Source organism: Rattus norvegicus, chromosome 20, assembly GCF_021556685.1.
Source record: "Rattus norvegicus strain SHRSP/BbbUtx chromosome 20, alternate assembly SHRSP_T2T, whole genome shotgun sequence".
Lineage (NCBI taxonomy): Eukaryota > Metazoa > Chordata > Mammalia > Rodentia > Muridae > Rattus > Rattus norvegicus.
In genome coordinates, this window is record NC_141553.1 from 52,947,265 (window position 1) to 52,963,910 (window position 16,646).

General features: G+C 39.7%; 1 long non-coding RNA gene across 1 annotated transcript; it reads right to left on the reverse strand.

The window, feature by feature from the left end:
• Nucleotides 1-218: 218 nt before the first annotated feature.
• LOC102546775 (uncharacterized) lies at nt 219-4,190 on the reverse strand. The gene is made up of 4 exons (XR_015646038.1): nt 4,086-4,190; nt 3,875-3,976; nt 1,339-1,496; nt 219-458 (listed from the first exon to the last, which is right to left on the reverse strand). It is a non-coding gene; the product is annotated as an uncharacterized LOC102546775 (long non-coding RNA).
• Nucleotides 4,191-16,646: the final 12,456 nt, after the last annotated feature.

Here is a 16,646-nt window from a genome sequence, read left to right on the forward strand (position 1 = left end):
GGGGCAAGTTGTTGTATAAGTTAAGGAAATGAATACGTTTTTGCCTGTCTTCATATTGGCAGTTTTTCTTCAAATGAGCAGACTTGGGTAAAGGAGAATCCCATGTCACAATTCTCTGCACTTTTCAAAATTCCATGTATACCCATCTATGCATTACCTACTCAGCCGAGGAGTACTTAATCCCGCCTCATATGACGTTCCAGTAAGGGCCAGGCTAATGAGGTGAGACATTTATTCTTTATCAGACTCTGAAAAGAATGAGATTTCACTATAGTTAGTGGCTTGCCCAAGATAACATGAATAACCTTTCCATTCAAACGCAAGGCTGTTTCCAATAAGATGCTTAGAAGGACAGATGATTAATTTAGTTGGATATCAGTTTTGCTGTACTTCAGAATTCCATTCCATTTTGTAACTTAACTCTGGCTAAGCTGCTTTGCTTTTAATGTCTATATCTCCTGCAAAATAAAAAAAACATGAATAAATAGGTGATGGAAGGAGTGAGACATAAGCAATGCTCTCTGACATGTCTTGGGAAATGCTTATAAACAAACGATATGACTGAACCCATTATTGTAGAGACAGGGTATTCGGGACTGTAGGTGCCTTCCTTTTTTTTTTTTAAAGATTTATTTATTTACTTAATGTATATAAGCACACTGTAGCTGTCTTCAGACACACCCAACCCCATTACAGATGGTTGTGAGCCACCATGTGGTTGCTGGGAATTGAACTCAGGACCTCAGGAAGAGCAGTTGGTGCTCTTAACCGCTGAGCCATCTCTCCAGCCCGGTGCCTTCCTTTCAATGAGCATGATATTTAGTAAATAACCATTACTAGGTCGTGGTGTCATAGCTATTGAGTACATGGAATAGTTAATAGTGGCAGACTGGCTCTGGTTATAGGGAATGCTGACCTCAAGTATTGTATGCTCATTATCTCGTTTACTGAGAAGTTATTCTGCCTTGCTACAATTCCACAGATGTTTCACAGATGTCATTAAGGATATATTTCTATTGCTTGTTATTAAGCTAACTTCTGTGCACTATGGCATTTTACCATAGCATATTAATGAGAACATTATAGAATTGTAAATAAATATGTTTGTGGCAATCAAGATGAAGAGCATATCTATAAAAATGGTTATAAAATTCTAATTAACATTTTAACAACAAAAAGCATGCTGCTTGGATACCACATGTCTGAGTTAGTAGATAAAATGAAGAATTCTCAAGCGGGTTGAAGAGTGAATGAAACTCTGTCATCAATATTTAATGGGATGTTCCAGATTTTAGCACCATTTGAAAGGTAGGAAAGAGGGGTTACCATAGAAATCACCTTGACAGGAAACTTCATAAGATGTAACACGAACTATCCTTCAGACAGTCTTGTAGGGGTTAGTGAGATGTCCAACTACTGTTTCCGTGTAATCTCTTGACAGTGGAGGAAAAATGATAATGCATTTATGTAGGAATAGCCATGTTTGGCTAATATATCTGAAAATTACAAGAATGGCATAGAAGTTCTAAAGGCAAGTATAGTCTTATTGCTTTATATCATAATTACTCTTTGATAATGCCATGAATGCTAATATTATTTATAGGTTTAACAAAGCATCCATCACAGCCTTGCTATGCGAAGGCATGGCAACCTCAGTAATGCTCCTACTATTTAAATTTAATGTGCTATTTTGCATTTTAGTGACAATGTTCTTTTGTGTCTTGGCTCTGGCATATTTAAACACTGTATTTCAGTGACCTGAACTTGCACAAACTAAAATAGTTGCATCCCCAGACACGTTTTTTTTTTTACCATTTTTTATTATTATTACAAAAAGGAGAAATTTTAATCCTTGAAAAAAATCACTCATACATAGTCATCTTTATTCCACAGCAAGAACACAGTCATTAAGCTGCAAGGAGATCACACTTATTACATGGCCTCTTTCAATAAAAGGAGGTGGTGGTGCAGATTCCCTTGCCCATTAAAACAGGGAGAATTGCAACATGGGTTTCAAAGGATTTTGAAAAATCATTATCTGTCAAACTAAGGAGAAAAAAGGAAACAGTTGTAGGCATGTTAATGTTAAAAACATACAATTATCTGAGAAAGTAATAAAAAGCCTGGCACAATCTTTATTACTTAAAGTGATTTGACAGTGTTTAAATTGCATAAAGCGTGTTTTAATCAGACAAATATAAACTCAGGGAAAGTCCTCAACTTTCACTTTGTGATCAGTTAGTAGGGAAGGAGGAAAAGAAAACTGGGAATAAAGGAGAGAAAGGAGAAGCGAACCCCAAGAGAAAGGAGCAAATACAGGAAGATTTGTCTAGGGAGAAACGGGACGTGGGAGGATTGCAAATGAAGGACGAGAATACCCATCCCCTTAAACTACTTTCTGGACTTAAAATAAGATGGCTTCACCCTCCAGAGATTAAAACGAAAACAAAGACAACAAACAAACAAACACCCAAGACGAGATTGAAAGAAGCAGTCCTATCCCTTTTTGTACCAGCGCACTTTGCTTATGTGTCATACCCCTGCACAAGCCTTGGTTTTTATAGTTACAACTGTGCCCCCAGCCCCTTTCAGTGTGCCATGGACTCCCACCTCACTGTGTTAATATTTGCAATTTAAAGCACAAAGACTTGAGATTCCCAGGAATGGACCATAAAGCTGACTAACCTGCAGACACAGAGGAGTTTTAGTAAACCCCTCCCTGAAACCCATAACGAACAGCCAGAAGAACTGAAGGACTGGAGATCCGAAGAAGACACAGAGAGCATGTTTTATATGTTTGAATAAATATGGAGGGAGGCTTAATCCACAACAGACAATGAACATTGTTTCAGGGTTCACGCAAGTTATCTTCCAAAATTGCCCTTGTGCAGGAATATAGTGGGAATAGGTGAGGAATTAGTAAAATTGAAATATTCTCCTCCTCCCCATTATGCAGGATGCTTGCTTTGAGGAGAAGCTGACAAATAACTTGTGTTGTCGGTAGAAAATTCATTATACATCAAGAGGTATTGATGACTCATTAATTTCAATAATTGTATACAAAGCCTCAGGGGATGAGATTCAGACAGCACTCAAAGGACAGCAGTGGTTCAGATTTCCATATTATGACATCACTTGGTAGGGAAGAAGGAAAAGAAAATTGGAAATAAAAGAAGAAAAGGAGAAGTGAACATCAAGAGAAACGAACAAATACAGGAAGATTTGTCTAGGGAGAAATGGGAGTATTTAAATACAATTCAGTTACTAAATTAAAAAAAAAGCATAAGAACAACAAAGAGAATTAGGAACTGAGAGGTAAGAATGCTAGAGAAGTTGGAAATTAATTGTGGGAAAATCACCTCCAAAGAAATATTGCTAACAAAGTTGATGCTAATTGAGAAAGAATAATGACACAGTCAAACGTGTTCTCAATATAATTGAAGGGTAAGTGACATAGGCTCAAGTAAACGTGTCATTTGTAGAACGAGAGATAGCTTTAAACTCAAATATAAGATATTACTGGATGTCCAACAACCAAAAGAACTTTCAATAATCATTCTTTCCATACAATTTTTAACTCAGAAGAAATGTAAAAACATTTAGGATTACAAAGTATGGGGACTCAAGGGGAAGTTGGAAAAAAAGAAGAAATACGAAAGGTGTTGAAACTCTTATCCACGTGACTTTTTATGAAGGCTTGTTCATTATTACGTTATTATCACTATTATGATTACTTAGTAATATAAGTATAGGAAAATCGTATGCAAGTGTCTCATAGTACATACAAGGAAAACTACTAAATGGCTATTGCTATTCCATTGGTTGACTCACAGAAAAAGAACAATAAGACCCAATTGCTGAAAACACCACACACCTCAGACACAGGAATTTGAAGAATCAATGAACGGAGCTCAAACTTGCACGGAAGTCTCTTTACTGAGGACTAGTCCTCACAAGACTGGAGAGAACCACGGAGCTGCAAGGAAGGAAAGCAATCAATAGTCTTAGCCAGCTATAATGCTTTTGAAGCAACAGACTTGATCAGGATGACAAGATATTTCTAAAGGCATAATAGTGACACTTACCCTGCGGCCATCCGATTGCCATCTACTTAGACCTTGGGCCCACTCAATAAGAGTGAGTTCATCAGCACTGTAAACTTAATACGTACCTGTGGCTGGTCAGACCATGGAACTTAGAGGAGAACCTACCACTGCCACTGCCACTGCCACTGCCACTGCCACTGCCACTGCCCAAAGCATTATAATGTTTAACTGCACTCTAAACATACCTTGGTATCCAGAGGTCCGTGTAGCTCCCACCCTTATCAGAGAAGCTTTCTCTTATCTCCCTTTTTCTCTTCAGTTGTAGGCCAGTATAGAAAGCTACAGCTAATCAAAATGTAGAAAACTGATTGTGGGGTGCCCATCCTCACTTAATACATCTACAATAGAATCTATACTTAAGGCCCAGAGGTGGCAGAGAGAGTGTAAGGATCAATGGACCAGAATGGGATGCAAGTTGAGAGATAGTATCTTCTCAAAACCAGACTAAACCCAATCCAACCCAACCCAACCTAACCAAAACCAACCAACCAGCCAACCAACCAACCAACCAACCAAACAAACAAACAAACAAACAAACAAACAAACAAACAAAAAATCCAGGGAGAGTGTGGGAGCCAGGAGACAGGTGAATATGGTCAAAATACATTGTCTGGAAAATTTAAATGATAAAAATACTATATTAAAAAAGCTACCAAATACAAAAATGCATTTCTCTATGTTAATGTTATACTTAGTTCACTACAATTCAAAGAGAAGATTGGCAAAAAGAGTAACCCCTTACAGGTAAGAAACAAGATGAGGCCACTCAAAATTAAGTTTTACTTTGGTAGGAAGAGTTGACTAACATATAAAGAACAGTGTGTCATGATGGTATAGTTTTCCTTTTTTGAATGTAAAAATGGGTAATATTTTAAAAGCCCTAAAGGAACATCTAGTTAAAAATATATGTAAACATTTGTCTCTACTAGCTGTAAAAATCCTGTACAGAAATGCCTTCGAAGGGGAAATAGAACACAGGACCACAATGCCACAGCCCACAAGTCAGAAGTGCTTGAGGAAGACATCAGCGAAGATTTAGAAGCACAAAAATAAGGGAATGTGTGGTTCTTGAGTTCCACGTGATACAGCAGAAATGTGAACCTGTAGGAAGGGAAGCACGCTAATCTAAGGAGATGCTCTTTTAAAATTCAGAAATTGGGCTTGCTGTGGGTGAAGCCAGGAAAACTGGTTCAAGCATTACTCCATGCGTCACCTCCCTTGCTCCACACAGCATCGTACTGCTGGGAGAATGTCACACAGAGGGGGACTGCTTCAGAGCGGTGGAAGCAGAGCTGCTTTTTAATAATAGATGCTGACCAGCGTATCTGAAAAGTAAGGCATAGTTAAACATGGCCTCCATGTGTGAGGCTCTTAGTTCTTGCCCCTCCCGTCGCTTAAGAATTACTGTCAGTCAGGATTACCTCCCTCAGACTATTGATGTAGAAGTTGGCAACTGTGTGTGTGCGTGTGCATGTGTGTGCATGTGTGTGTGCATTGTGTATGCATGTGTGTGTGCATGTGTGTGTTTTCCTTGTGAATGTGTGTATTTGCCTGTATGTGTGTAAATTTGCATGTGCATTTGCTTGTGCATGTGTGTGTGTGTGCGTGTGTGTGTGTGTGTGCGTATGCACATGTGTCTAACATTCAGGCACCTGTGCACATTCATGTGTGTTCTGTGCTTACAACGCAGCACATTAAATATGTTTATTGAATAGCAGGCTAAGGTGAACAGTATGATGCAATAGTTGGCAGATTAAGAACTTCTGTGGCAAAATATATTAAGTAGTTAAAATGATTCTTAAAAAAGTTAAAGGGAAATATTAATTTATTCCTAAAACAGACAAATACTCAGTGTGCACTAAGTGCAAGTTTGTTAAACTCTGCTTACTGTTGCTTTTTGAAGTGTGATTGATTGACCTGGTCTTGGAGGGAAAACTGGGAAACTCAATGTACCCATAACACAATATCACTTTGCTTCTCTTAAGAGCATAGCATAAATGGGGGAAAGTTGCAAACTTTTACATGCTTTAAAAAAACAGCTAGAAATGCAGACTTATTTATTCCTATGAAAGCGATTGAACCAAAATAACTGATATTTTTAAGCACGGTAATAATCCTTATGTTCAACTGACACTGGTTTCCACTCAAATTAATGGCAAACGTGACCAAATTGTCATCTTACAGGTATTGAAGTGAACTTCCAAATGTATTCTACTGCATCCTATGCTGAGAAGTCCCCAAACTCTGACTACAGATACAGAAGGAATGAAGGACAGACACACAGACACAGATTTCAAGTATTCTCTATGGCATGCGTGGATTCCCCTGTGTGTCACCGATATCAGTTACTTAAATACTGCTATGGAATCTGTTGTTAAGGGAAGCCATCGTCTTTACACTCCCTTCATCCACTGAAGCACTTCTCTGTTCCCATGACAGCCTCTTTTATACCCAGAAACCTTGGCTCTTCCCTTTCCTGCACTCCATTTTTCTTCATTTAGATCAGTGTTCTTTCCCCATATGACTACTGGATACTCAATCTAGCAGCAGCACTTTTCCTGCCTGATAACTCTTCTTAAAAACGTTTATCACCCCTATCCTGGCACTAAGTCTTTGTGAGTCTAGGTGCTTCCTCTCCCACTGAAGCCAGACAAGGCACCCCTCAGAGGAGAAGGGGGAGAGGGATGGGGAATGATTGTGGGAGGGGTGATTGGAAGGGGGACAGTGTGCAAGATGTAAAGCCAGGGCTGATTATGATAAAACATCCCTTCTAAAGATAAAACATCTTTTCCATTAGAAAAACAAAAAGACCCTAAATGAGTGATTCCTGATGGGAGATTTTCCCCAGGCTGAAGGTGGCTGCTTTCTCACTTCTTTACTTTCTCACTTGGCTAATCTAGTGGGGAGGGAGAGGCAAAGAGGACAGAGGAAAGAGAGGGAAGGGAGCTAGATAGCTCCTAAGAAGACAGGGATAGAGGAAGAGGGAGGGGGGAGGGGAAGCAAAGAGGGGAAGGGAGAGACAGATATTGAGTTCTATAACCGTTTATTCTCTTATAGCCAGTAATTCAATCACTTAGGACTGATTTTTATAACTTTATCTAAGCCCAATTTTTCACCAAAGTTCCTAGATCAAGAGTTTGAACGTTGACACTTGAATTTGGTGGGGGAATTCACAGACTTTCAATCTATAATAGCCCCACTATGTACATTTCCAGGTGTGTGTGTGGGTGTGAATGTGTGCATGCATATGTGTGTGTGCATGTGTGTGTGCGTGTGTGTGTTTTTTGGCTTAGCAGTAGGCTTCTTGATGCTTTCATGGTACTGAATTATTTCAATGAGTTCAGTCTATTTCAACATTGGTCCCTCCATCCTCCTGGTCAGTGAGTCCAAAATCGTAGACCCCTATTCCCACCTGTTTTAGTTAGGTTCTCTATAGCTGTAATGAAACACCATGAGCAAAGAGCAAGCTGGGGAGGAAAGGGACTACTCAGCTTACACTTCCATACCGCTGGCCATCACCAAAGGAAGTCAGGACAGGAACTCAAACAGGACAGGACCCTGGAGGTAAGATCTGGTGAAGGGGACATGGAGGGATGCTGCTTACTGGCTTGCTCCCCATGGCTTTCTCAGCCTGCTTCTTATAGAACCCAGGACCACCAGTCCAGGGGACAGCACCACCTACAATGGGTAGAACCCTCCCCCCTTGATCACTAATTGAGAAAATCAGTAATTAAGATCCACTTACATCTGGATCTCATGGAGGCATTTCTTTAACTGAGGCTCCCTCTTTGATGACTCTAACTGGTGTCAAGTTGACATAAAACTAGCAGTACACCATCTCTGTTTAGTTCCTGTCCCCCAAAAAATCTACTGAAAGCTGAACTATGTGATCACCTCTCACCAGTGGGATCTGCTACCCTAGTGCCTATTTCTTGGTCCTTGCCCAGAGGATCCTAGCAGTTTTCTGTTATCTGGAAGCCTTGTTTTCAAACAGCCGGGAGATATATTTACTAATGCTGCCCCTCTGTTCAGAATTTTACAGTTTCCCAACTTAAGCAGATTAAATAAAACCCATCAACTCTTACTGTGCTGGGGTTTCCCTCTTTAATGGATTTTTAAATCCCTCACCTCTCAAGTGACTCTCCAACCTCATATTTCTGCCAGTCTTTGTGGACACCAAACCTGCACCTGTGGCGTGGATTTCCTTATTTTTCTTTTTTGGTCTGATATTGTCTTCTTCAAAAACTTCGTGCTGTGATTGATCCTTTGCCTCAGACCTTTGTTCAAATGTATTATTATCTCACAACTCCTGATGCCAATTCTGCAAAATCATAGCCAACCTACCCTTCTCTTGATTATTTTCTTCAAAGTGTTTTTTTTTCTTTTCCTAGCCTATAAGGGTTTTTACTGCTTTTCTTCCCTGCCAGCTCTTCATATCAAGAACTTGAGCTATTTTGGTAATATCTGTCTCTTGTGACCTTTGAGCAGTTCCTAGAACATTGTTGATGCTGAACAAATATGGTTGGATCAACAAAAATGAATGTTGTACTCACAATAGAACTTCTGTGTTGTGAAAGACTGAGAAAGTAGACATGACAATTAGATTTTTCCAGATGAGTTTCTTTGTCTTTACATAAAAACTCAGGAACTATAGAATATTGGTCCAAGACTAGTTCAAGAATAGTAAGCAGAGATAACTGTATTTTGTAGATATCTAAGATCTTCACACATAACTCTGGACTTTGGTATACTTTTCAGTTCTAGTAATATCTAGTTTACTGAGAAGTGCAACCATGTCATTTATGACATGCCGATTTAATTTCTAATAAAGCTGATGCATGTGTAACACATGACAAATACATTATGTATTTTACTTCTGATTTTTAAGGAATTAAAATATAATTACATTATTTCCTTTTCTTCTCCTCCTTCCAACTCCTACCCTGGCCATCGGTTTCCTCTCAAGCTCATATAACTCTTTCTTCAATTATTATTTTTTTACATATGCACATATATAAACATACATAAATACATACATATAATCTCCCGGGTCCATTTAGTGCTGTATGTATATCTATGATTTCAGGGCTGATCACTCAATGTTTGATAACCAGCTGTGGGCCTTGTCCTTAGGGAAGACTAATTCCCCTTTCAGTAGCCCTTAGTTGCCTATAGTCCTTTGTCTAGGTGTGGGTTCCTGTTAGACCCCTTCTATGTTAGTGTGTCTATGGTGTCTTCACTATTTAGCTCTTTATTCAGCAGCCCACTGTTGAGGTATCATGGCTGTGACTTCCCTCCTGTCATTTCTAGGAGTCTTGCAGTAGACTTCCTGGGTATCTGGATACAACGACCTTTCCACTTCCTCTACATTCCCGGGACTATTGCTATGGGAGCTATGTTGTATCGAGTGTGGTGGAGAACTGGACCATTAGTTGTTCTCTACATTTTGACCACTTATGGCTTTCTGTAGTAATAGCATCTATATGCTCACCAGGGGGTTAAGGGGGTCAGAGTTGGGTGTAGGGAGGGGAATAGGGACAGGGCAGAGGGATGGCTGCATAGCCATGAGAATGAATGGAAAGCTGCAACTGACAGAATTGGGGAGGTAGGGAGCATCTCCAGGAAGAGAAGGAGACCTGGGATAGGGGAGGTGCCCAAGATTCAGTGGAGATGTCCTTAGCTTTACCTCACAGCATTGGGGATATGGAGCCTGGGGAGGCTGCCTCCTGTGGCCAGGCAGGAACTCTGGTGGAACAATAGGGGCACCAGTTCATACACAAAACTTTCCACCACAAACTTATCTTGTGTAGAAGAATGCAGGGATTGGTGATGGAACTGAGACTGAGGGAACAGCCAACCAATTAAGTGGCCCGACTTGAGACCCATCCCATGGACAAGCACAAATCCCTGACACTATTAGTGATGCTCTCTTATACTTGCAGACAGGAGTCTATCATGACTGTCCTCTCAGGGGCTTCATCCACCGGTTGAGACAGATGCAGACACCCATAGCCAAAAAGTGAATGGAGCTTGGGCGCTCTTATGGAAGAATATGATGAAGGATTGAAGCTTCTAAAGGGATAGGAACTCCAGAGGAAGACCAACTGAATCAACTAACCTGGACCCTTAGAGCTCTCAGAGACTGAATCACCAACCAAAGAACATACTCAGGCTGGATCTAAGGCTCCCATATATATAAAGCAGATGTGGAGCTTGAGTTTCATGTGGGTCCCAAACAACTGGAGTGAGGGCTATCCAAATAACTGATGCCTATATGTGGGGTATGTTTTTCTAACTGGACTGCCTTGTCTAAACTTACTGGGAGAGGAAGCATCTAGCCTCACAGAGACTTGAAGTGCTAAGGTGTGGGCATAGCCCGGGAGGCAACTACTGGCTCAGAGGAGAAGGGGATGGGAGGATGGGAAGGGTTATGGGAGTGGGTGACCAAGAGTGGGGAAGTGAGCAGGATATAAAGTGAATAATTAAAAACAAATAAATTAAAGATTAAAAAAAAGTAGTCTTCATGGGGGAACAAGAATACCCTTGGGAGGGAATAGGGAGGCAAAGTTTAGAACAGAGGCAGAAGGAACACCCATTCAGAGCCTGCCCCACATGTGGCCCATACATAAATAGCCACCAAACTAGATAAGATGGATGAAGCAAAGAAGCACAGGCTGATAGGAACCGGATGTAGATCTCTCCTGAGAGACACAGCCAGAATACAGCAAATACAGAGGCGAATGCCAGCAGCAAACCACTGAACTGAGAACGGAAACCCTGTTGAAGGAATCAGAGAAAGGACTGGAAGAGCTTGAAGGGGCTCGAGACCCCAAAAGTACAACAATGCCAAGCAACCAGAGCTTCCAGGGACTAAGCCACTACCTAAAGACTATACATGGACTGACCCTGGACTCTGACCTCATAGGTAGCAATGAATATCCTAGTAAGATCACCAGTGGAAGGGGAAGCCCTTGGTCCTGCCAAGACTGAACCCCCAGTGAACGTGATTGTTGGAGGGAGGGCAGCAAGGGGGGAGGATGGGGAGGGGAACACCCATAAAGAAGGGGAGGGGGAGGGGTTAGGGGGATGTTGGTCTGAAACCGGGAAAGGGAAAAACAATCAAAATGTAAATAAGAAATACTCAAGTTAAGAAAGATGGGAAAAAATTAAAAAAATTAAGAAAAAGAAGGAAAAAAGGAAGGTAAAAAAAGAAGCATCATCGATGAGGCATGAGAGATATACTTACTTGTGGATATAAGGGTAAGTAGTTAGAATGCAGTTAGCAATTTTACTGTTGTTGTAAAGTGGTGATGTTATGTTCTCCTCTATGATTCATTATGTCACTATCCATAGGTAGTGGGCTAGGCTCCAGTACCAGGCATGATTTCCCTCCTGTTGAGTGTATTTCAAGTCCAACAGGAGAGCTTTTGGTTACTGCCAAGATATGAGCGCCACTGTCACATCTCAGAAAATACTTGCTCTTGTGGTTCACAGACATCACAGCTGGGTAGGACTTGTTTTTCTCCTCAGCAGCTTACATAGCACATTCCAGTACTATGAAAGGTAGCCTTCAGAGGGGAGGTTTTCAGGTTAGATCCAGCTCAATTCCTCTGTCTAAAATATAACATGAATTTAGCAGTCAAGACCTATTTTCAATTTCTAGGCAACCAGGGGCAACGGCAATACCATCTACTCTTTGGATGAGACTCTTGGACTCCTGAGATCAGCAACTCTAAGAGTGCATGACAGTGATAATTTTGTCAAGTAGTTTAAGGCTATTAGGGAGAATCATGGTATTCCAAGTGGCATAACTTTATTTAAACTACATAAATGTTTATACATATGCATATACTTATGTATGTTTTATATATAATTTAAGTAAATATAAAATGATATTACTCGCATCATTTTCAAACATTTTTATTATTATTAACACCCCTCCACTCCTCTTACTTTGATTATTCTTCCCCTAATTAGACCCCCCATTCCCCCATTTCTCCCTGCACATCACCTCTGTCCTGTTATTCCCCTGTCTAGTGAGCTCCAATAGTATTTTTACACCTTCCTGGTTTCCGCAGTTATCTCCAGTTATGGACTCACATGTGAAGATTTGGAACAGGAAACCATAGATGAGAAGGGACACTCAGCATTTGTCTTCTAGTTTCATCCATTTACCTAAAAATTTCAGTGTTCTTTATAACTGAATAGTATTCTATTGTGTGCTTGCATTACGTTTTTTGTTGTTCATTCATCAGGTGAAAAGGAGGCCATTTTTATTTCTCAGTTTTTGAAAACAGAACCGCAAGGATCATTGCTGAGAAAGTACCTATGGAATAGAATGCTAATTCCTTTGGGCATATGCCAAGGAGTTATACTGTACATTTATTTTTATGTTTTTCAAAGTTCTCCACATTGATTTCCAGAGTGGCTGCACCGGTTTGCAATTTCACTACCAGTGAGAGAGGGTTCACATTTTCCCACATTTTTTTTTCTCAATTGTGTGTGAGACTTTATTTTTTTATCGGATATTTTTTATTTACATTTCAAATGTTATTTGCTTTCCCAGTTTCCTGTCCATAAGCCCCCTTACCCTTCCCATTTCTTCTATAAGAAGAACCAAACCCCTTCCTGCCTCCACTCTCTGACATTCCCCTACACTGGGGAGTTCAGCCTTGGCAGGACCAAGGGCTTCTCCTCCCATTGGTGCCCAACAAGGCCATCCTCTGCTACACATGCACCTGGAGCCATGGGTCTGTCCATGTGTACTCTTTGGGTAGTAGTTTAGTCCCTGACAGCTCTGGTTGGTTGGTATTGTTGTTCCTATGGGGTTGCAAGCTCCTTAAATCTTTTTTCTAATTCCTCCAACTGGGACCCTGTTCTCAGTTCAATGGTTTGCCATAAGCATTCGCCTCTGTATTTGTCAAGCTCTGGCTCATCCTCTCAGGATGCAGCTATATCAGGTTCCTGTCAGCATGCACTGCTTGGATTTATCAATATTGTCTGGGTTTGGTGGCTGTATATATATATGGGCTGGATCCCCAGGTGGGGCAGCCTCTGAATGACCAATCCTTCAGTTTCTGCTCCAAACTTTGTCTCCATATCCCCTCTCTGAATATTTTTGTTTCCCCTTTCAGGAAGGACTGAAGCATCCACACTTTGGTTGTCCTTCTTCTTGAGCTTCGTGTGGTCTGTGGATTGTATCTTGGGTAATTTGAGCTTTGGGCTAATATCCACCTATCAGTGAATGAATACTATGTGTGAGTTTTGTGATTGGGTTGCCTCACTCAAGATGATATTTTCTAGTTCAATCCACTTGCCTATGAATTTAATAAAGTCATTGTTTTTGATAGCTGAGTAGTACTCCATTGTGTAGATGTACCACATTTTCTGTATCAATTCCTCTGTTGAAGGGCATCTGGGTTCTTTCCAGCTTCTAGCTATTATAAATAAGGCTGCTATGAACATAGTGGAGCACGTGTCTTTGTTGTACTTTGGACCATCATTTGAGTATATGCCTAGGAGTGATATAGCTGCGTCCGCAGGTAGTATAATGTCCAATTTTCTGAGGAAACTCCAGACTGATTTCCAGAGTGGCTGTACCAGTTTGCAATCCGACCAACAATGGAGGAGTGTTCCTCTTTCTCTACATCCTCGTCAGCATCTGTTGTTACCTGAGTTTTTGATCTTAGCCATTCTGACTGGTGTGAGGTGGAATCTCAGGGTTGTTTTGCTTTGCATTTCCCTGATGACTAAGGATGTTGAACATTTCATTAGGTACTTCTTGGCCATTTGAGATTCCTCTGTTGAGAATTCTTTATTTAGCTCCATACCCCATTTTTAATAGGGTTATTTGGCTTTGTGGACTCTAATTTCTTGAGTTCATTGTATATATTGGATAGTAGCCTCTGTCAGATGTAGGACTGGTAAAGATCTTTCCCCAATCTGTTGGTTACCATTTTGCCTTACAGAAGCTTTGCAGTTTTATGAGTCCCATTTTCTGATTCTTAATCTTAGAATATAAAGCCATTGGTGTTTTGTTCAGAAAAATTTCCCCAGTGCCCATGTGTTTGAGGCTCTTCCCCACATTTTTCTTCTATTAGTTTGAATGTATATGGTTTTATATGGAGGTCCTTGATCCGCTTGGACTTAAGCTTTGTACAGGGTGATAAGAATGGGTCACTTTGCATTCTTCTACATGCTGACCTCCAGTTGAACCAGCACCATTTGTTGAAAATCTATCTTTTTTCCATTAGATGGCTTTAGCCTTGTCAAAGATCAAGTGACCATAGGTGTGTGGGCTCATTTCTGGGTCTTCAATTCTACTCCATTTATCTACCTGCCTGTCTCTGTACCAATACCATACAGTTTTTTACCAATATTGCTATGTAATACTGTTTGAGTTCAGAGATAGTGATTCCCCCGGAAGTCCTTTTATTGCTGTGAATAGTTTTCCCTACCCTGGGTATTTTGTTATTTCAAATGAATTTGCAAATTGCTCTTTCTAACTCTATGAAGAATTGAGTTGGAATTTTGATGGGGATTGCATTGAAACTGTAGATTACTTTTGGCAAAATGGCCATCTTTAAAATATTAATCCTGTCAATCCATGAGCATTAGAGATCTTTCCATCTTCTGAGATCTTCAATTTCTTTCTCCAGAAACTTGAAGATCTTGTCATACAGATCTTTCACTTGCTTGGTTAGAGTCACACCGAGGTATTTTATATTATTTAGGACTTTGTGAAGGGTGTCATTTCCCTAATTTCTTTCCCAGCCTGTTTATCCTTTGAGTAGAGGAAGGCTACTCATTTGTATGAGTTAATTTTATACCCAGCCACTTTGCTAAAGTTGTTTGTTTGTTTGTTTGTTTATTTATTTGTTTTTATTAACTTGAGTATTTCTTATATACATTTCGAGTGTTATTCCCTTTCCCGGTTTCCGGGCAAACATCCCCCTAATCCCTCCCCGCTGAAGTTGTTTATAAGGCTTAATAGTTCTTTGGTGGAACTTTTAGGGTCACTCAATTATACTATCATATCATCTGCAAATAGTGATATTTTGACTTCTGTATTCCTTTGACCTCCTGATTGCTCTGACTATACTTCAAGTACTATATTGACTAAATAGGGAGAGAATGAGCAGCCTGGTCTAGTCCCTGATTTTAGTGATTTTCCCACATTCTTGTCAGGATTGTTTGTCAGTTGTTTTGTTGAACTTAGCTACGGCACAAAGGTAAGATGAAATCTCAAAGTAGCTTTTATTTCCATTTCCCTAACTGCTAAGAATGAAGAATGACTTTTGAAATTTTTTTTACCAATTTTTTATTTCTTATTTTATGAACTCCATTTTCACATCCATAGCCTTCTATTTTTTAATATTGGGTCGATTATTTCTTGACCCTCTTTCTGAGATCTTCATATATTCAGGACATTGCCAATCTGTCCGATGTAGTCTCTTCCACTCTTGGGTTCTGTTCTTTTATTTTCCTAGCTGTATCCGTGACTGAAGAGAACATTGTAGTGTTATGAGATCACAGTTGTCAGTTGCTGGTCTTAATTTCTAATCAAATGGATTAGTATTCATCAGGTCCTTTCCTATGTTTTCCATGGTAATGCCTATGTTTTCGCCTTGAAATTTCAATGTTTTGGTTCCACAGTGTTGTCTTTGATTCAGTTGGAATTATTATGGCAAACAGTGATTCATAGAGGTTCAATTTCATTCTTCTGAATGTACACATCTAGTTTTAACAAAACTACCTATTGAAGATGCTGTATTTTCTCCAACGTGTGGTTTTAGCATCTTTGTCAAATATCAGGTTGCTATAGTTACAAATATGTCTATATTTATTCTCCCATTTTCTTCCATTGGCCTACATGTCTGTTTGTGCCTCAGCGCCATTATGTTTTTGTCATTCCGACTCTCTAATATACCTTGACATTTGGAATTGTAGTCCCCCAGCATTGTTCTTGTTACTTAGTATTATTTTGGTGTTCTGGGTCTTTGGTTGGTTCCATATAAGTCTTAGAATAGTTTTTTTTCTATTTTTTGTGAATAATGAGATGAGAATTTTGTTCAAAATTACATTGAATCTATAAATAGGTTTTGGTAGAATGGTCATTTTCGTATTACGAATCCTTATAAATCATGAGCATGGGATGTCTTACTATTACCTGCATCTTTCTTATTCTCTTACTATTACCTGTATCTTTCTTATTCTCTTCCTTCAGAGATTTGGAGCTTTCATGGAGAGGTCTTTCACCACCTTGGTTTGCTTTATCTTTAGATATCTTTTTTTTGAATTCTCTCTTTCTTAGTGTGTTTGCTGTTGGTGTGTAGAAAGCCTACTTATTTTTGTGAGTTGATTTTATTTCCTCCCACTTTGTTCAAATTGCTGATTGTTTTTATAAGATTTTGTGTGTGTGTGATTTTAATCAATTTTCATGCATAATATTATATCACCTTGAAATAATGATATTCTGACGCCCTTTCCCTGTTTTATCCATTTAATTTCCTTCTCTCACGTCATTGCTCCAGCTAGTGC